We start from the raw sequence: 21,281 nt of genomic DNA on the forward strand, positions 1-21,281 counted from the left end.
CTCCACATTCTGCTAACAGTCATTGGATCTCGACCAACGCGAGCGATACGATAAGCCGCAATCGCGATAGGCTACAATCCGACCTTTATCAAAGTCGGAAACGTGATGGTACGCATTTCTCCTCCTTACACGAGGTATCATAACAAAGTTTCACTAGGCAGCTACGTTCAACTGCTGTTTTTGTATGAGAAATCGGTTGGAAACTTGCTCATATCAGCTCGTTGTAGGTGTTGCCACCGGCGCCAACCTTGAATGAATGCTTTGAAAAGCTAATCATTTGCATTTCACAGCATGTTCTTCCTGTCGGTTAAATTTCGCGTCCGTAGCACGTCGTCTTCGTGGTGTAGCGATTTTAATGGCCGGTAGTGTATAAGCGCCGCTCTTGCCAAACTCGGCGGGACATTAGTGGAAAGTACTCGTAGAGTATTAGCATGGCCTAGCAGAGAGTGCTACGAGAACAGTTAGTAGTGATCCACAAGCTGTGTGATAGACTTGCCTGAACACTGCATATAGAACAGGACTCTGATTTACATTGCATATCGTCCATCGCTTGATATACTTGTTCTAAATCCAAAGTTATGTATAGTCAATCTGCTTTATTGAAATAAAACTACTAATATTATTTGCTTGAATTGTTTTATACCATTCCGAGAACGCAACATCCTTTAGGCACCCTATACGAAACGAGTGGGCAGGACTCCATATTTGGCGATGAGGACTCAACATGTCCGATCTCCACACAGTTGTGAGTCCTGAAATGTTGGCAAGTGAGTACACTCTCATTCGAGCTGATCGACTAATCACAATCGAACAACTCGCTGCCCAACTGGATGACTCTGTTGGTAGTACTGCCAAACTCGTCCACCAGTTTGGGTACTCAAGTGAGTGTGCCCACTGGGTACCCTACCGCCTAAGAGAAGACGATAAACATCAGCGAAGGAGCATCTGTGCTGTATTGATTGCATGTTACTAGGCTGATCGTCGCAATTTTTTCCCGACCATCGTCACAAGCTATGAAATTGGGCTTCGTTACTTGGAACCTGAAGCAGAATGGCAGACCATGGAGTGGTACCACGACAGAAAAAGTTCAAAGCCGCTACCTCAGCCGTTAAAATGGTGGCGACGGTCTTCTGCGACTGTGAAGGGGTTATTCTGTTTGTCGCCGTCTCTCACGGTGCAATGACCAACTGTGAAGTATATTTTGCTACACTCAGGAAATTGGAGAAACTACATCACCGTGTTTGTCGCCACAAAAATGTAAACGAACTTCTCCTTGACAATGCAAGGCCTCACGCAAGTCTGCACACAAGAGAGGAGCTCAGAATACTTCACTAGACTGTTCTCCCTCAGCCACACTACGGCTCGGATCTCGCATCTCCATCTGCTTGGTCCAATAAAGGGTGCGTATGTGGATGATGGGGAGGTTGTTGAAACAGCAAGATACTGGCTCCGACATCGTCTAGTAGAGTGATACAAATCAGCCATTCAGGCCTGCTCAATATGGTGGCATAGTGCCGGTGCTAAACGGATATTACGTTAAAAAAAGAGTTTTCTGGCCAAAAGAGTGACGAATAATATGGAGTACTGGAATCGTGAATAAAAGCAAACTAGTTTCAGAAAAAAATTGTTGCATTACTTATTGAACGCCCTCCTACTATTGGTCCTCTTAAAATTGTTACTTCTTTGGTAACTGTGATGTAAGAAATGTGCTGTATCTGTGAAACCAAAGTCCACTGTGAAACAAGACCTGATTGCCCTAATCAGATCAGTTTAAATAAATATGCAAAAAAATAAATAAATAGTGAAAATTTTTCTGACCCTGCTATGAAATGTGGTGTTTTCGAGAGGTGGCTGTGTTATTTGTGAATACATCTTCGCCACTACTGCATTAGCTATCGTCTGCTAACTCAACCAAAGAGCTCTGTATCTGAAGACAAGTGTGGGGTAAAACTTTGCAGGAGACACCATGAAGTTCGTAATAGCTGACGTCTAATGTTCTCTGGCCAAGTAGACCGAGGGCTATATTTTGTCCAAGCGACTCACTTGCTTTTGTGACACATTTTGGAGTGAACTGCCTGGTTCTGCTGTGCCGACTACCATCTGCGTGTTGCCTGTGGTAAACTGTAAGGACAGTTTCCTGTGTGCCGTATTCTAAATTGTTTTGTAATATGACTAGGGGAGAATGACAGTTTTGTGAGTCACTGTTTTGAAATCAGCTGGCTTAATAACCCCTTCACCACATGGACATTGGCATTAAGTTTTAAAGTCTCTAAACCGATATTATGGGGCAACGGCCTTGCCGCAGTGGATACACCGGTTCCCGTGCGATCACCGAAATTAAGAGCTGTCGGGCGTGGTCGGCACTTACATGGGTGACTATCCTGTCCGCCATGCGCTGTTGCCATTTTTCGGGTGCACTCAGCCTCGTGTGCCAAGCGAGGAGCTACTCGACCGAGTAGTAGCGGCTTCGGTCAAGAATTCCATCATAACGACCGGGAGAGCGGCGTGCTGACCCCACGCCCCTCCTATCTGAGGATGACACGGCGGTCGGATGGTCCCGAAAGGACACTCGTGGCCTGATAACGGAGTGCTTTTCTTCAGACCGATCTTATAGAATCTTATAGAAGAGCTTATCATGGTAATTACTATGTGGAGTCAGACTTTCATTCTAGGCTGTCGACTCGCATTGAATTGATCTCCTGTCAAAAACGGAGATAACCACATGTTGGTGCACGGACCACCGCTAGACGGGCAAGAAGGGCCTCAGCGAGATCATAGAAGGTATCAACAGGAATATAGAGCCACGCTAACCCCCGTGCCGTTTAGAGTTGCGCTAGGTTTCTCGATTGAGGATCCACGGCGCTAACGGCCCAATTGACGTGGCTCCACAGAATCTCGATTGAGCTTAGACCCGGACGGTTTGGTGGCGAGGGGAGTACGGTAAACACATACTGGTGCTCTTTGAACCACGCACGTTCACTGCCAGCTGTGCGATACGTTACATTATTCTCCTGGTAGATGCCATTGTGCTGAGGAGAAACAAAATGCATGTTGGTGTACATGGTCCCCAGGGATAGAGGCATACCTGTATTGATCCATTGTGCCTTCCAGTCTAATATTACCCAGGGACTGACACAAAAACTTCCTCTAAACCATAACGCTCCTCATCCAGTGTGGATCCTTCTGAGGATTTTTGGAGGGTGTTTCCTTTCAGGCTTTTCGGTGCATAAAATGTGATTCATCTGAAGAGGCCATTTGCCGCCAGTCACTGGACCTCCATTTGCGGTAATGGTGTGCAAATAAGAGCCTTCATGGCCTATGAACAGCAGTCATCATGGTTACATGAAACATGACCCCGCTCAGACGCCCATATGCAGCAACGTCTGCAAATGGTCATTGAGGAGACACTGTTGGTATCCCCTTGGCTCACTTGGGCGGTCAGTTGCTCAAAAGTTGCACATCAGTTCGTCCATACACATCTCTGCAGCTGTCGTTCACCCCTGTCATCTATGTCTTGTGGTGCCCCACAGTTACTTCGGCGCCAGTTTTATATAGCCCCATTTTGCCGCTTTTACCTATAACGAACAGTTTATAAAATCAGACGTTTCGCAAATACTTCCACCCTTAGCCTGAAGGCTAATGATAATGCCCTTATTGTTGTCAGAGAAGCCACTCCGTTAGCTCAATACGACAATGTCTGCACTGTTCTGCGCGTCCCCCAACATACTTTATATATGTCTGCCACTGCTAGTGCTGCCACCGGCCGTATTTAAATGATTATTGTAGGCTGATGTCCAACCCAGACAGTGGTTATATTAACGTGACTGGATCGTGTAAGTACCCAGTGAAGTGATTTGGTGTGTTCAGATGTTCGCCACAGGGTGTGGACTTCATTTAAGTGATAGTTGATGAGTTATCACCAACTATGTACTCAGAAAATTATTGTGATAACCCTTCCTCCTGAAAGCGAATAATATTGTGTACAAACCTTTCGACGAATATTTGCGATGTTGTGTTAGCCTGCTTGCTATATTACTTGCTTTCCTCCACTTCGTCGTGGTTGCCACATTGTCTAAAGAGGCATGCAAATGAAACGTAAAATACAAATGGAGCATTTCAACAGTTTTTGGAGTTTCAGTATAAAAGTTAGATCGAAGTAAAATTTTGATCCAATTTACCCTAACTTATGACTTCATAATTCTTGTTTACTAATGTAAAACCGTTTTTTGCAAATAAAAGCAGCAACACAGTAGCGTGTTTTATTTCAGGTGCCGGTGCAAACAATTATATTTCACGTACTGCTACAATGCACAGCAAATCTTCCATTATGCAAATAATATTTCCAAGTTCATTGTTCTGAGGAATAATTTCTTCTGAGGTTATTAAGGCGAAAGAACATATATATAGTTTTTTGTAAGTTCCAAGGTACAAAGCCTAACTCTTAAAGCCTACCATTAGCTTACAAAATTTCACCTCTTAGGTAGGAAATGCTCTAAGTTCGTGATTTAGGTCATTAAGCTCAAAATTCTTCCAGTCAGTAAATTCCATCACTACAATGTAATTGTGGGAGCTGTCACGGAATTATTCCATGTGCTACAAATACTATATCGGATAAGAAACGCATTTCGAAAAAGTCTTTATGTATCTGTCTAGGTGAAAGCCAATGGTTTCGAAGCTCTCTATCAAGTACGGCTTCATCAAATTGTACCAAAGCTTCCAGTATTTTATACTTATGTGACATTGTGATCATCATTCATATGCAAGCTGAAACAAAGCATTTTCAATCCCACAAATGATGAGTCATGTCAGTACTGACTGTTGGTCATGCAACAATAACTGAACGTTTCAGATGAAGACCCCAACACAGCTTGACCAGATGACTCGCATGCGCAAGTTATCGATATCTTTCGAGCACTGATAAAGGGCGAATCATTGACCGGAGGAAATTAGCCATTGTTGTACCGGAAGTGATACACTCGACGGTACGACAGTGGTTGTTTGGTATGCTGTGGGAGATGACAGAGTGGATACTCTAAAGAGTAAAAATTACTTCACTTTCTTACAACATAAGAAGAATTATTCATCTTCATAAAATCCATTGGCAAAGACAAAACACAAATCTCGCACCCAGAGTAATTTTAACAATAACGTTCACTCAGAGCTTTGCCTACTTCACTGACCACACTGCTGGCCTATTAGTAGAAGATGCTGACATCATACTCGCTGATCGCATACTGACGTGAGCAGTAGTGTGCTCCACCATATGTAGAAGATCCCGTGCGGCGGTTTAGCGAAAATTTTCTGGGCGTGGTTACGCCGACGTCTTTCATTCGTTGACTATCTTTTATTGTGTCTGAGTTACGAGGTACCAACTTTGCTTTGGCATTCGTTCTTCAGACGACACCACAGGCATGATATCCGCGATCGTACAGACAGTTGGCTGCACTGCAAGGTCTGCAGGACGTATAGTGATGAGATCGACTAAGGTCAATAGTGCAGAAAGAACGTAGGCAAAGGTCCTTCGAGAAGAGGATGACTAATGTTCTGTCCGTTGAATTTAGTTATTATTGAGAAAGCTATGAATTTATTAGTTTTCTTAGATGACCGCCAAAAACCGAAATTCATTTCCAGAAGACAAGTTGTACTTATTTTTAACTAAATGATAAAGAGCAGTAGCTATTGGCGTTGCTAAAACTTTTAACTATCACTTTGGAAGAATTCAGTTACATCTTTAAATTTAATGCAATTATGGCATTATGTCATTTGCAGACAACTATTTTCATAGTTTTCGTCCAACACATGTGAATACATTACCACTGCGTTCTTATTGTTGTACACGTAAATTTTTCTTACTGAACACTTTAGATTTGTCACAGAATAGATTTCTAACATGCTCAAGTGTTCAATGAGAAAAATTTACGTGTGCGACGACAAGAACACAGTGGGAATGTATTCACGTCTGTTGGACGAAAACTATGAAAATAAACATTCCAAACCGACATTTCACGACAATTAATCTTAAAATAAACGCACCACATGTTCTAATGAAAGTATGAAAACCGTCTGAAGATGAATAGTAATGACTCGAAGCAGGTAAGGGTATCTTTCGAATAAAGGAACTAAAAATAAATTTGTGGCTGGGCGCTGCGTCAACACCATCTTTAATTTTTATTTGTTTTCAGATATATGTCCACAGTCCAAGTACAAACAAAACATTGGCCAGGCAAGAGTGGAACTCGCACAGTAATAGCTCCGAGCGAACTTAATTATGTAGAAAGACACCTCGACCACTCTGGGAATAGAAGTACTCAATGAGTTTTGCCTGTTATCGATATTCATATTGGCAAGATATCTGTCCCAGTAATTCCAGGACTTTCGAGAATGTTTCAATTTAAATAAAATAAATACCACGTACAGTCATGCAGGTGGCAGGTGACCGCTATTATTATAACCAGTAGTTCTCCATTCAAATTGACTGGGTCGTAATAGTAAAAGCCAAATTTGTGGCAAAGAATAGCTATTGCTCATATGACGCGTTTCGGAATTTATCCGTCATCTGATATCCAAGAGCGTTTACTGAACGTAAACATAGCATTTTAAAAAGAACTTGAATCACCATTTCTGCGTGCAAAAGTAGTCTGCGAATGTCTGTTTCACATTCAGCTCGCCAGCCGCGGTGGTCTAGCGGTTCTAGGCGCTCAGTCGGGAACCGTGCGACTGCTACGGTCGCAAGTTCGAATCCTGCCTCGGGCATAGATGTGTGTGATGTCCTTAAATTAGTTAGGTTTAAGTAGTTGTAAGTTCTAGGGGACTAATGACCACAGATCTTAAGTCCCATAGTGCTAAGAGCCATTTGAACGATTTCTGAACATTCAGCTTGAAACAACAAATGACAAAAAATATTTTTTGTGTGATACAATTACAAATTAACAATTTTCGGATTTTTTCCTTTGGTTGTAGTATCAAACCTTTTATCTTGCCAAATTTCATGAGCCAACGGGGAAGCGCCCAGTAGGTTTTGATGAATGAGTTTGCGAGTATCACGATATGTGACACAAGTGGGCCGTCTGTTTTTTCGCGTTGACTTAGAAGCGTCGCTATTTTACACAAATAGCGGACCTTAGACCTGACATAAATATAAACTTGGTAAGTCTACCAGTTGCTGAGGAAAAGGGTTTTGAACAGTCACACAGACAAAAAGTCAATAAAGTGATCTTATAAAGATTACGTTTTTACCAACTGAAGTACGAAAACCCAAAAATTAATTACGTAACTGGATTGTTGCTAAGTGATTATTAGATTTTTAATACAGCCTGTCGTATACTGACCCGCTAGGTTAGCCGAGAGTGCTAAGTCGCTGCTTCCTGGACTCAGGTAAGGCGCGCCAGCCACGGATCGACTCCACCCGGCGGATTACCGAAGAGGGAAATTGTGCCGGCAGCCTGGATGTGGTTTTTAGGCGGTTTTCCACACCCCCCTAGGTGAATACCGGGCTGGTCCCATGTCCCGCCTCAGTTACACGACTCGCAGACATCTGAACACGTTCGCAATATTCCATGGGTTACACTAGATGCAGACTGCTGGGGTACACTCATTGCGTCCTGGGGGTAGGGGCTGGCGACAGAAACGGCATCTGGCCACCTATAAAATTTAACCATGCCAAATCCGACCTTAACCATGCCGACCTTGCGTGACATGTGGGGACAAAGGCACTATCAAAATAAGAGGAAGACTTCCTGTTGTCGTACACACCATGTGAGGAAACGGGCAAGTTGCCAACAGAAACTATAGTTTCCCGACGTGGACAATAGTTAGGAATTCCAACCTGCAACTCTTTGCAATGGCGAAACACACAAATCGCTATGGTCAAGTGTCTGAGAGGCGAGGAACGTAGCAGAGCTCGATAAACAGTATAACATTTCTTTAGATCACCTCTTTATTTCGGCTCAGTGACTGGCTGTGATGAGGCATTATCGGCTGCTGCGTGGCTAACAAGTGCGCGCCGCAGCGTCGGCATTGGCCATGGCAGTAGCGAGCAAATGGACTGGAAGTGCGCGCCGCCGCCGGGGGGGCTATCGGCGCCTGCGGCACGGCTGGGTAGGCAACACGCGGCGCGCGAGCGCGGTAAAACAGCGGCTCTGTCCGGCAGCACGATTACAAGGAGATTTATTTATGCCGAGCAGCCAGCAGCGAGCGGCCGGCTCCCAACAGGTTCCGCTTCCTCATTACGGCCGGCGGGCACAAATCATACAAATCGCATCGCTGCAGGTAATTTGCAGCGCGCAGTCCATCCTGCCGGCACATCCCATCCCCCACCGATCTCTCACACCCTCCCCCCCCCCCATCCATCGCCCCTCTCATCCGTACCAATCCGGCGCCGGCGCGCAGGTACGGCTCACAGAGCGCAGCCAATCAGATTAGGCCCGCGCCGCTCTCGAATAAAGATTATGATGATGATGATCACCGTGATAGTAATACTATTACGCGCGTCGGTGTACTGTGCCTAGTACCTCCGCTGCTTATCCGATTAGCGCGCGCGTCGGCTTTCACAGGCGCTGCGGTCAGCTAAGGGAAACTACCCACGGCATTGAATATCGTTGTTGTGGCTACATGCTGTATCAGAGGCAGCGTCTTGGTAGATACCGTGCGCGGCAAGAACAGAGGACCAGGCACGGATCGGAATAGGTGTTGGTATAGAAGTTCTTCTAACAGACACACAACGCATTAGTACTGGTCTTATTTTGCGGAAGCACGAGATGCAAAACACAATCACCTCGACTTTTAAAGTATTTGATTTTTAAACTTATATTTATCAATTTTAAAAAGAATAATTTGAGATCTGCGACTGTACTTTGAACTTACGAGATTGCTTTTATTGCTCCAGCCCCTATTAACCAATATTTAATTATCACAAAGCGTTTCGGCAGTACGCCGCCATTATCAGCTGCATTATAGTTACATGTGCATTGTCTTAATCTGAACTGTGATGAGGTTCATTTGCTGCGTGTGCCAATGAGGTGACGTGTCGAAATATCATAATTTATGTTGGAAATTTCGTTGTCTTTGGAATGATGTAAAAATATCTATATGTGAAAGCGATAAGCGGTTAAGTCTTTTTAAGTGTGTTCTGTGTGCCAGATAACTAAATTTTCAACAAAAATGATTGTATTTCAACAAACAACCTCACTGGCACACACAGCAAATCAAATTAATCACACTTCAGATTAATGTAGCGTCCATGAAATGGTACGCCCCTGCATGATGGCAGTATGCTGCCAAAATGCGTCGTGCCAGTTAAATATTAGTAAAAAGTAAGAGAAGCACTAAAATTATTTCATAAAGTATTTGATTTATTTGCTGAGTTACGAGTACGCTGATATATATTACACAGGCGGCAATGCATACGAAATTTAAACCATCGCTCGGCACCACACTGACAATTACTAAAAGATACAATATGTGCAATGATATACAGAAATTATCTAATGCCAACAATTCACAGAAGAGTTTAAAAATTATGTACTATACTCTTCATGGAAACTTCAGAGAGACCTGAGGTAGAATTACAAAACAGTTAACATAATCATTTTTCCCATTAACTACCAGTCAAGAAAACAGCAAAATGACTTCTAATTCCTCATAATATGTTCTGATGATATGGGTAAATATTGTCAGCCATTTCCCACACTAGTTAGTGGTTTAATGTTCACAGGTGGCTCAGCTAATGTAATAGTAGGCGACTAGTAAATAAAATTGTCCATACAAAGTACAGTAAAGAGAGTTGCTAATAGATTTTCTGAATGTGTGTGTGTGTGTGTGTGTGTGTGTGTGTGTGTGTGTGTGTGTGTATGTGTGTGTGTGTGTGTGTGTGTGTGTGTGTGAAAGAGAGAGAGAGAGAGAGAGAGAGAGAGAGAGAGAGAGAGAGAGAGACGCAGAGAAGAGAGAAATGAGAAAAGAGCAGAGAGGAGGAGAAAAAGAGAGGAAAAGTTAGTTTTAGAGGATATTACGAAAGAGAGGAAGTTCTGATTAGAGAAAAGAGAAAGTAGTAGCAGATAGATAGAGAGATTACAATAGACAGAGAGAGAAAGGACAGTGGGAGGAAATAACAATATTGAGATAGAAAAAGTAAGAATAAGAAGAGAATGTGAAAACGAGAACAACAATTAGGAATAGGCAGACTGAGAGGGGAAGTAAGGATTGGAAAATACACAAAGAAAGTAAAAATGAAACGACAGAGAGTGAAAGAAAGATTAGCAAAAAAAATAAAGTGTGAAAGTGAGAGGAGGACGACAAGCAGGGAAGAATGAATAGGAAAATAAAAAAGGAAAGTAAAGAAGGAAAGTAAGTGAAGGAAAACAGAGAAGATAAGTCAGAGTAGGACGAAATAAAAATAATGTAGGAGATGGAAAAAAGTCAGAGAAACTGAGAGTAGGAAGACAAAGGCAGGAAGTAATGAAAGGGAAATAAATCCAGAGAACCAAATTTAGTTCAGACAAACGTAAAGGAATTTGATCCACAATGTTCTTTATTTGCGGAAGCTTCCACTAAGAATGATCTGACGTCGACAAAAATTAAATTTCCTGAAATAAACAATCCGGAGAGGACTCAATGCACGTTTCATTAACCCCTTAACTGTAGCCTGCTTAGTGAACATTATACTAACAATTTGTAGAGGAAACAACCGCCCAGGTCACTGATCTGTTGAGGAATGCAAGAGAAGTGAAATGATTTGATAGATAACACTCGTTTTGCATACACTGGACAGTTGTTGGCGGGATACTACCGTTCATACTGACGTGGCTCCGTACCGGGAAAGGAGGCAAGGGATACGGAAGCGGCACTAAACATGTGACTTGTTTACCCCGGGACCCCGTGAGGGGCGGCGGCTTGTCCTCCCCGGGGCAGGGCGAGAATGAGGCAGCTACTTCATTCCGTGCGCTGGATTTAAGGGAGCTGTTATTTGTCTGCCAACGGAGCGCCGCCCGCGCGCCCTCTTAGCATTCCGGGCAAAGGTAGTTTCTTATCTCGCGCTCGCCTCCCAGTATCCCCCTATATTTATCTTGCTCTCTTCTGGACCATTCTCTTAACGCGCCCTCGCTTCCAGCCGAGATATTTTTCACCGAATCTATGTCGCGCAGCCCGTGACCCTGCTATCGATACCCCTCGGAACGGTATATTACGTATAAGGCCTACAAATACTGAGTTATGGCGCATCGAAATGGTTGAAAGTAAAAGATTTAGGGATAGTTTTCGGCTCAAGGCAGCAAAGCTCGTAAAGGCAAAACGTTTTAAGCCATATGGTGTTACAGGAAGGTGCTTAGATTAAGAGTGAGTGCTAGCTGCTCTTTTACTCTTTGAAAACGAATTTCTAGATGAGTCTCTTAATTCTTCTACGTCGCATTCCCAATATATTTTTCTCAGTAATGCAGGGTGTTACAAAAAGGAACACCTGGTTATCACAAGACTGTATGCTTTCCATGAATGTAGATAGTCGCCGGGTGTGAACAACCAGCCCATACCGCTATGCAGTTTCTATTTTCATACAAAACACACGAACGTACGACGGCCTATGGTTACGTGCATGGGCATGCACCTGTGACGTCGAAATTTTGACATGTAAACTTTCCGTTTACCATACACGACATATAGCCAGACAACAGTTACAATCGTGCCATACTTATGCAAGCACGCCTGCATTTACTGTATTCGTTGCTGTTGCTAAGGAGTTCAAACAACGCCGTTTGAAGTGGAGAGATATGACAGAGTCAAAGACAGAGTCTTTCACAAATGCTGAAAAAAGATATACCTTGAGATCAGACGAAGTTGGAAGTCAACGCTGTTATGCTAGGTACAAAAAATGAACAAAAATATAAAAATACCGCGAGAAATGCTGGCTTTTTTGCTGTTGTAGTATTGTATTTGACCAGGAACTACACAACTGCAGTGTCGTCAATACTTCACAACAGTGAGCCGTGGTCACCACAGTGCTCTGTGTGGTTGTAAGTGAATTATGTCGAAACTAAGTCTGCTGAACACCTGGTGTTGAGTAGCTTTAACCTTTCCTGAGAATATTGTTTGTTTTAATGCCACATGTATACCTTGTTTTCTCACAAAAAGTTTCCTACTGTGTGTGTGTTATTTTGTTGTCAGATATACGTGTGTACCACGATTTCCTCTTGTTTGTGGTTTCTTCATCACTTGCTTTTTACGTTTTCTGTTTAGTTGTTATTGGTGTGTTGTATTGTGATACTGTTGTGGGTATTTGGTGTCAGTTGTGCTTTTATGTTATGCTTCATGGATCGGATATACTTATGGCATATAATACAAACGACACATGGCAGAAAAAAAATTAAAAACACAACAAAACAATAGATAAATTTAACAATGCATGTGTACAACAGCTAATCTGCAAAGACTGTGGTTTGGTATACAGATTTATATATAAAACTTTCAGGAATATATACTCAAAATTTTCAAGGGAAATGAAAAATGTCATTACACATTCTGCATTTGCAGAACTCATCATTAAAAACCACCACAACCTCCGTGGCCTGGAAACAGACCTCCAAATTCTAAAACACAGTAACCATCTGACCCAATTTATCACAAAAGAATAAAATTACCACACGTGTAAAGCTGTCACAAATGCAAAAATGTTATCAACTACCGAACAGTGCTCTGAAATGAAACATTTTTCAATATTCTAAACACACGCACACACGCGCGCACGCGTACACACAAACACACACACACACACACAGAGAGAGAGAGAGAGAGAGAGAGAGAGAGAGAGAGAGAGAGAGAGAGAGAGCGTGTGTGTGTGAGAGAGAGAGGGAGGGAGGAAGGGAGAGCGACAGGGAGAGAGGGAATGAAAACAAACGGAACATATTCAAAGTTCGCTGTCGTCAAACCAAAACAAAACAATGAAACAAAACGCGTGTCAGAACCGTGAATTATGGAGTGAAATGTGTGTCCAACAACACAACGAGAATCACTTTTCACAAGTGTATAGGAGAAAAAGTGAGAAATGCTGTTGAAATACGAACGAACCACTGGATAACAAACTGCTCCAAATAGATCTCCATACAAAACATTCCCAAACTTTTTACCGATGTCCACAGGTCACTCCATTACACATTCGGCACACAGATTTAACCAGGCAGGGCAAACTAAAGCACTGATAAGAGCAAAAAGGGATATATTCCACGAGTTTCCTGGGAATATATATTTAAAGGTTGGATCATAAACAAAAATTCAATGCAGACGATATCCTAACACCCCTTATGCTTCCAGATGATATGGTGTAGTAATTTAGACCTGTGGCTGATTTCAGCTTGCAGCCACATGAAGGAAATAAAAGGTAAGATAAGATTATAATTTAAATAATAACAGGATCCCATGTAACCTCAACCTAAATGTAATCTATATGCGTGTATTCTATATAAGTAAAACAAGCCAACTGAGTAACCCACAACCGAGGTTAAACGTGTTTGGGTATCAAAGCAAAACAATAATTGTGTACTTGCAAAATGGTGAACCCAACCTTAATTCATTATTTTCCTGAAGTGTGGGCACAGAGCTCAAAATTCGAACAGCATACTTATATAAACTACTCTGTGCCAAGGGCTGCAGTTATTTTTAAATACAGAATAAACATTTTCATATGCTGGTGGTACTACAAAACGCACGTCCGTATCTGCGAGATTTCGACATTTTAACATGAAATATTTCCAATATATGGGAATGATGCACAAGTTTTTGTTACTAATTACTATTTCCTGTTGATCAGCTGAAAGTAGGCTGTTTAGGAAGTTTCGTGACTAGCTTGGTAAAAAATAGGCAAAAGTGAAGATGATGGTTTTAATGATTCAGATGTTGTATGTACGAGGGTCACTCCAAAAGAAATGCACACTATTCTTGTAAAAATACAGTTTTCATTCTGCATATGTGAAAGTTTTACAGTGTGTGGATACATCCTTCCAGCTTATTGTCGAACTTAGTTCAACCTGTTCCCGTGAGCTGCGCCGTCACAGCATGTCTTCAAGATGGCTGCTACACTTGACGTTCGTCAGAAGCAACGTGCTGTCATAGAATTCCTGTGCAGTGAAAACAAGACAGTGAGACATCCACAAGAGGTTGAAAAAGGTGTATGGAGATGCTGCTGTCGATCGCAGTACAGTTAGTTGGTGGGCAAGCAGGTTACGTGATGAAAGCGGGCACGGCAATATTGAGGATTGTCCTCGCAGCGGCAGGCCTCGTACCGCACAAACTCCAGACAATGAACAGAGAGTTAACTAATTGGTAACAGCTATCAGACGCAACACAGTGAACGAATTGTCACGCTACGTTGGGATAGGAGAAGGAAGTGTTTGCAGAATACTGAAAGTGTTGGCGTTAAAAAGTGGCTAACAAAGAAACAAGAATAACGGTATGCAGCGAACTTTGGCAACAGTACGAGAACGGTGGAGATAAATTTCTTGGAAGAATGTGACTGGTGATGAAACATGGCTCCATCATTTTTCACCTGAGGCGAAGAGGCAGTCAATGGAGTGGCATCATGCAAATTCACCCAAGAAAAAAAATTCAAAACCACACCTTCTGCTGGAAAAGTTATGGCTACGGTGTTTTCTATTCCGAAGGAGTCTTACTTGTGGACATCATGCCAAGTGGAACCGCCATATATTCTGATGCATATGTGAGGACACTGGAGCAACTTGAAGCTCGACTGAGTCGTGTTCGACCACAAAGCAGGATTTTTTGCTGTTGCACGAAAGGATGTATCTACACACTGTAAAACTTTCAAACCTGTAGAATAAAAGATGGATTTAAAAACAATAGTGTGCATTTCTTTTGGAGTGACCCTCGTAGTTTCCCCTCCTCACCGCATTTAAACTACAGCCAGCTGTAAATGATGTTCGAATACGGCATTATCAGTGTGCTGCTTAAAGGGTCGTATCGATTAAATGTCTCGGTGTAGCGTTGAAAAGCTAGATTAAATGGAACGTTCATGTAAGTGTTTTGTTAGGGAAGGCAAATGGTCGTCTTTGGTTTATTAGCAAAATTTTAGGAAAGTGTGGTTCATCTGTAAAGAAGACCGCACACAGAACAAGAGTACGACGCATTCTCTATTGTTTAGGATGCGCCGCAAGTCGACTTCAGAGGCGGGCTGCTAGATTTGTTACCAGTACTTTCGAACAACATACAAGTGTTACAGAGATGCTTCGGTAACTCATATGGTAATCTCTGGGGGAAAGGCGACGTTCTTTGCGAGGAACACTACTGCGAAAATTTAGAGAATCGTCATTTGAAGCTGACTGCAGAACGACTGAACCGCCGTCAACGTAGATTTTGCGCAAGCACCAAGAGGATAAAGGGCATACAAGCAGTCGTTTTTCTCTCGCTCTGAGTGCGACAGGGAATGAAGTCAGATATACCCATCGCCACGCACCGTACGGTGGCTTGCAGATAATGGATGTAGACTTACAAGGAGAAGCCACGACGTTTGGAACGCGGATTTACTGCAAACTTCGTTCACTCGGAGTACTCAATGAGGTCACAAAAATGTGTAACCAGTAACGCGTACTTCTCAATCGTTATTGAGAAATTCTCAAGATAATTTCAATCGTCAGATATATACCTGTGCGTGGCCATTTTAACCATGAAGCGGCGAAGCCGAGTGGTTAGAGTTCCAGGCCCGTGATCGCTGGGTCGATGGATAGAGTCCCGTTCATCAGTTTTTTTATTTCTAACTCAGTCATTTTCTTTACTATTTATATTACAGTTGATATAATGGGAAAAATACATGTAAAAGGATGAACTTTTATTAAATTTATAATGTTATTTGGCAGTCTACAAATTTTTATTATCACAAATAATATAATATTCATAACTATCGACTAGTAATCGACCAAACGCATGAAGTAATACTGAAAATGTATGCTTCTCCGTGTCTTCAAAATTGTTGATATTTAATCGAAGAAGAACGAGAAAGTGATTCTCGTGAATACGTTATTAAAATACAGTCGATTACTGCTTGACCAAATATCAGCGCCGATATTTAAGGAAATACTGCGTTATGCATGGTTTGCTTCCAAATTATCGTCTGAAAGAGAGGTTTTTGAAAATGTTAACGAGGATTGTTTTTCCACGGAAAACCTCAAAAGACCTTGCGCAGTCGGAAACATAGCATTTATTGAATGCAGCTGGTGCCGTTTAACTTAATGTTTTCCACATGTTTACGAAAAAATACCATCCTGCAACTTGTAATGCCGAAAGTGACGATTAATTGTACATTTTTCGAAAGCCGCCTGTACCGGTCAAAACTTGGAGGTAACAAGTCGTTTCGGGCTCCTTCTAGGTGTAAGGAATTTCTCAAATCACGGTCAGGCATAAATTTTCAGTATCACTTTATGCGTTTGGTCCTTTACTAGTCGACAGTTATGAATATTATATTATTTGTGATAGTAAAAATTTGTAGACTTCCAAATAACATTGTAAATTTAATAAAAGTTCATCCGATTACTCGTATTTTTGCCATTATATCAATTATAATATAAATAGTAAAGAAAATGACTCTGTTAGAAAAAAAAGAACAACTGATGAACGGAACTCAAACCATCGACCTAGCAATTACGGGCCTTGAAATCTAACCACTGTTCGTTGTATGTGATCGGGACGGACGTCGCAAGACACCCGTTTCAGTTCGTCGTTGATCCATTAACTCAGTTTTTTATTTCAGAGGGCTGCTAACCCTCTGAGCGAACACGCTGAGTTACCGAGCCGGTTGATGACCGAAATTATCTTGTGATTTTGTTAATAAAGCTTGAGAAACCTTAACTTTTCCCGGTGAATCGAATGATCAAATAACTTACGGGTTTGCTGCCGGATGACGTCGTCGAACACCGACACTGACTTGTCTCTGCGAGCTGATAGTTGTCACCATTCAGCTCAGGGTGAAGGAGTACTTCGCACCTTGGTTCACAGGGCCCACGTTATCTCAGACCCTGAAAGTTTGGCAGCTGAGCTAGCACATCTCGAAGTCACCTTCCGTCAGAATGGTTATAGTGAGAGGCAGATCAAACGTGCGTTGAGCTATCAGCCTTCTGTGCATGGGTGAGTGACGATAACAACGAAGTGGCACCTAAGTCTACGGCCTTTTCGCCTTACGCAGGAAGCATTTCCAACAGGATTGGCCGTATTTTGAGGAAATATTATGTGAAATGTGTTGTTCGACTACCTTCTAAAATTAAGGCCCTGTTGGCGTCCGTAAAAGGTGATCTTGGTTGGCGGAAGGCTGGTGTCTATCGTATTCCTTGCAGTTGTGGCATGGCATATATTGGTCAGACAATCAGGACTGTGGAAGACCGGTGTATTGAACATAAGCGTCGCACACGCTTACAACAGCCGAGCAAATCTGCTATTGCAGAACATTGCCTTGACACCGGTCATCCTATGGAATACAACAACACGGAGATTCTGGCTTGGACGTCAAGCTATTGGGCTAGTGTTATTAAGGAAACTGTTGAAATTAGACTATCAAGCAACCTTATTAACAGAGATGGTGGATTTTGTTTAAATGCTGCTTGGAATCCGGCTCTGTCTCTCATCAAAAAACAGAAGGACAGAATTAGCGCTACCTCACCTGTTGGTTAATAGTAACCATCGATGTTTCTGATGTTGGTTATCTTTGGTTGTGTTGACTCTTGTTCTGTGTGTGGTGTCTTCCTAATTTCTCCTCTATGAACCGAGGTATTAAATTTGCTTGCACACTTTTTCTTCCTTGCATTTGTGCCTTGAGAATGGCAGGGTGTGCTCCTGTCGAGATATCGGCGGTGTTCGACGACGTCACGCGGCAGCAAACCCGTAGCTTGAGAAGTACGCGCTACTGCTCACACATTCTGCCGTGCTCATTGAGTACTACGAGTGTACGAAGTCTACAGTACATCCACGTTCCAAATGTCGTGGCCTGCCCTTGTTAGATGTTGATGTAGATGTAGTGTAAGCAGGCTGTTTAGGTTTTTTTATTTATTGGTAATGCCACGTAGCGCTCTGTATGAAAATCACTGGCTGTGCTGTGTGCAGTCTGTGGCTGGTTTGCATTGTTTATGGCTACTGTAGTGTTGCGCAGCCGGATGTTAACAGCGAGTAGCGTTGCGCAGTTGGAGGAGGGCCGCCAGCAGTGGTGGATGTGAGGAAGTGAGATGGCGGATTTTTGAGAGCGGATGATCTGGACAGAGACAGTAAATTTGTAAGAATGGATGTCATGAACTGCTATGTTTAATATGACTTTTGAACAATATTAAGGTAAATACATTGTTTGTTCTCTATCAAAATCTTTCTTTTCCTAACTATGCGTATCAGTAGTTAGTGGCTTCAGTAGTTTGAATCTTTTATTTAGATGGCAGTAGTGGCGCTCGCTGTATTGCAGTAGTTCGAGTAACGAAGATTTATGTGAGGTAAGTGATTCATGAAAGGTATAGGTTAATGTTAGTCAGGTCCATTCTTTTGTAGGGATTACTGAGAATCAGATTGCGTTGCGCTAAAAAAATATTGTGTGTCAGTTTAAGCACAGTCATGTATAATTTTTCTAAGCGGACGTTTCAAATTTAATGAAAGGTTCATCCGATTACTCCTATTTTTCCCATTATATCAATTATAATATAAATAGTACGAAAATGACTGTGTTAGAAATAAAAAGAAAAACAACTGAAGAACGGGCCTCCAACTCGTATTTTTCCCATTATATCAATTATAATATAAATAGTACGAAAATGACTGTGTTAGAAATAAAAAGAAAAACAACTGAAGAACGGGCCTCAAACCATCGACGCAGCAATTACGGGGCTTGAAATCTAACCACTGTTCGTTGTATCTTCTCGGGACGGATGTCGCAAAACACCAGTTTCAGTTCGCCGTTGATCCATTAACTCAGTGTTTTTATTTCAAAGGGCAGCTAAACCTCTGAGCGAACACGCTGAGTTACCGTGCCGGGCCGGCCATTGTGGCCGTGCGGTTCTAGGCGCTACAGTCTGGAACCGCGTGACCGCTAAGGTCGCAGGTTGTAATCATGCCTCGGGCAGTTCTAAGTTCTAGGGGACTGATGACTACAGATGTTAAGTCCCATAGCGCTCAGAGCCATTTGAACTATTTACCGTGCCGGTTGATGACCGAAATTCTCTTGCGATTTTCTCAATACAGCTTGAGAAGTACGCTCTACTGCTTACACATTTTGGTGTCCTCATTGAGTACTGCGAGGGTGTGTGTGAAATCTTACGGGACTTAGCTCCTAAGGTCATGAGTCCCTGAGCTTACACACTACTTATACTAAATTATCCTAAGGACAAACACACACGCCCATGCCCAAGGTTAATAACGTTTAAGTAGTTCTATGTCTAAGGGATTGACGACCATAGATGTTAAGTCCCATAGTGCTCAGAGCCATTTTTTGAACCATGCCCAAGGCAGGACTCGAACCACCGCAGAGCCTTAGACCGCTCGGATAATGACTCCCGGCCAGAGTACTACGAATGTACGAAGTCTGCAGTAAATCTGCGTTCCAAATGTCGCAGCCTCCCCTTGTTACATGTACATCTACATCTACATGACTACTCTGCAATTCACATTTAAGTGCTTGGCAGAGGGTTCATCGAACCACAATCATACTATCTCTCTACTATTCCACTCCCGAACAGCGAGCGGGAAAAACGAACACCTAAACCTTTCTGTTCGAGCTCTGATTTCTCTTATTTTATTTTGATGATCATTCCTACCTATGTAGGTTGGGCTCAACAAAATATTTTCGCATTCGGAAGAGAAAGTTGGTGACTGAAATTTCGTAAAAAGGTCTCGCCGCGACGAAAAACGTCTATGCTGTAGTGACTTCCATCCCAACTCGTGTATCATATCTGCCACACTCTCTCCCCTATAACGTGATAATACAAAAGGAGCTGCCCTTTTTTGCACCCTTTCGATGTCCTCCGTCAATCCCACCTGGTAAGGATCCCACACCGCGCAGCAATATTCTAACAGAGGACGAACGAGTGTAGTGTAAGCTGTCTCTTTAGTGGACTTGTTGCATCTTCTAAGTGTCCTGCCAATGAAACGCAACCTTTGGCTCGCCTTCCCGACAATATTATCTATGTGGTCCTTCCAACTGAAGTTGTTCGTAATTTTAACACCCAGGTACTTAGTTGAATTGACAGCCTTGAGAATTGTACTATTTATCGAGTAATCGAATTCCAACGGATTTCTTTTGGAACTCATGTGGATCATCTCACACTTTTCGTTATTTAGCGTCAACTGCCACCTGACACACCATACAGCAATCTTTTCTAAATCGCTTTGCAACTGATACTGGTCTTCGGATGACCTTACTAGACGGTAAATTACAGCATCATCTGCCAACAGTCTAAGAGAACTGCTCAGACTGTCACCCAGGTCATTTATATAGATCAGGAACAGTAGAGGTCCCAGATGTAGATGTAGATGTGATGAGTTTTATCATTTCCTTGAAAATCACTTTAACGCCTGTACCGGACTGGAAACAGGTGCGTGAGTTTCGTAGCGTAAACACGATCCGAGGCTGTTAGGCATTCGGAATCGCTGCTACGCTGGCGAGGAGCGGGTGAGATGCCTCGCAGCTGGCCGACTGGAAACGCGCCTAACAAGCGTGTGCGGCCGACACGCGTCTACGGCCCCGTGCCCTGCCTCCAGAGCCTCCAGCTGCCGTCTGCGCTGGAGAGGCGAGGGGAAGCATCGCTGCTGGCTGCGGGAAGGGCAATGTCGCGACCTCTGGCGCCGGCAACGCCACGCCGCGTATTGATCGCGGGTGGGCTTAGCGCGCTGGCTCGCGCCTGCCCGGCTTACGCAGGTGCGTGCCGTGCGCCACGTGTGTGCGCTCGTGTTTGCGTCTCGGCCGCTCGCCGGCCGGAGTCGTCTGCGTAGGCGTGGGCGGAATCTGGAGGTCGGTCCAGCGGGTAGGAGGAGGCGACCGACTGGAAGATAGGATCAGCCGCCGCAGTACGCCTCTCCCTAAAGTTCTGGCCGTGCTGGCCGCAGCGTAAACACCACTTACTTTACTTTTCCGTGTACAGATCAAATTTTATGTTTCCAATAGTTAGCCACCGCTGCGGCTTTGTCGTTAGCTTGTAGCAGGTCACCAAAACGGCAGGGCTCCGGCAGTAGTGCCTCGTCTTGCACCTCTCCGCATCCGCAAAGAACGTCGTCGTCGTTAGTCAGCAGTCCCCACCTGCACAGATTAGTTTTGCATCTGGGTACACCAT

Source organism: Schistocerca gregaria, chromosome 1, assembly GCF_023897955.1.
Source record: "Schistocerca gregaria isolate iqSchGreg1 chromosome 1, iqSchGreg1.2, whole genome shotgun sequence".
Taxonomy (NCBI): domain Eukaryota; kingdom Metazoa; phylum Arthropoda; class Insecta; order Orthoptera; family Acrididae; genus Schistocerca; species Schistocerca gregaria.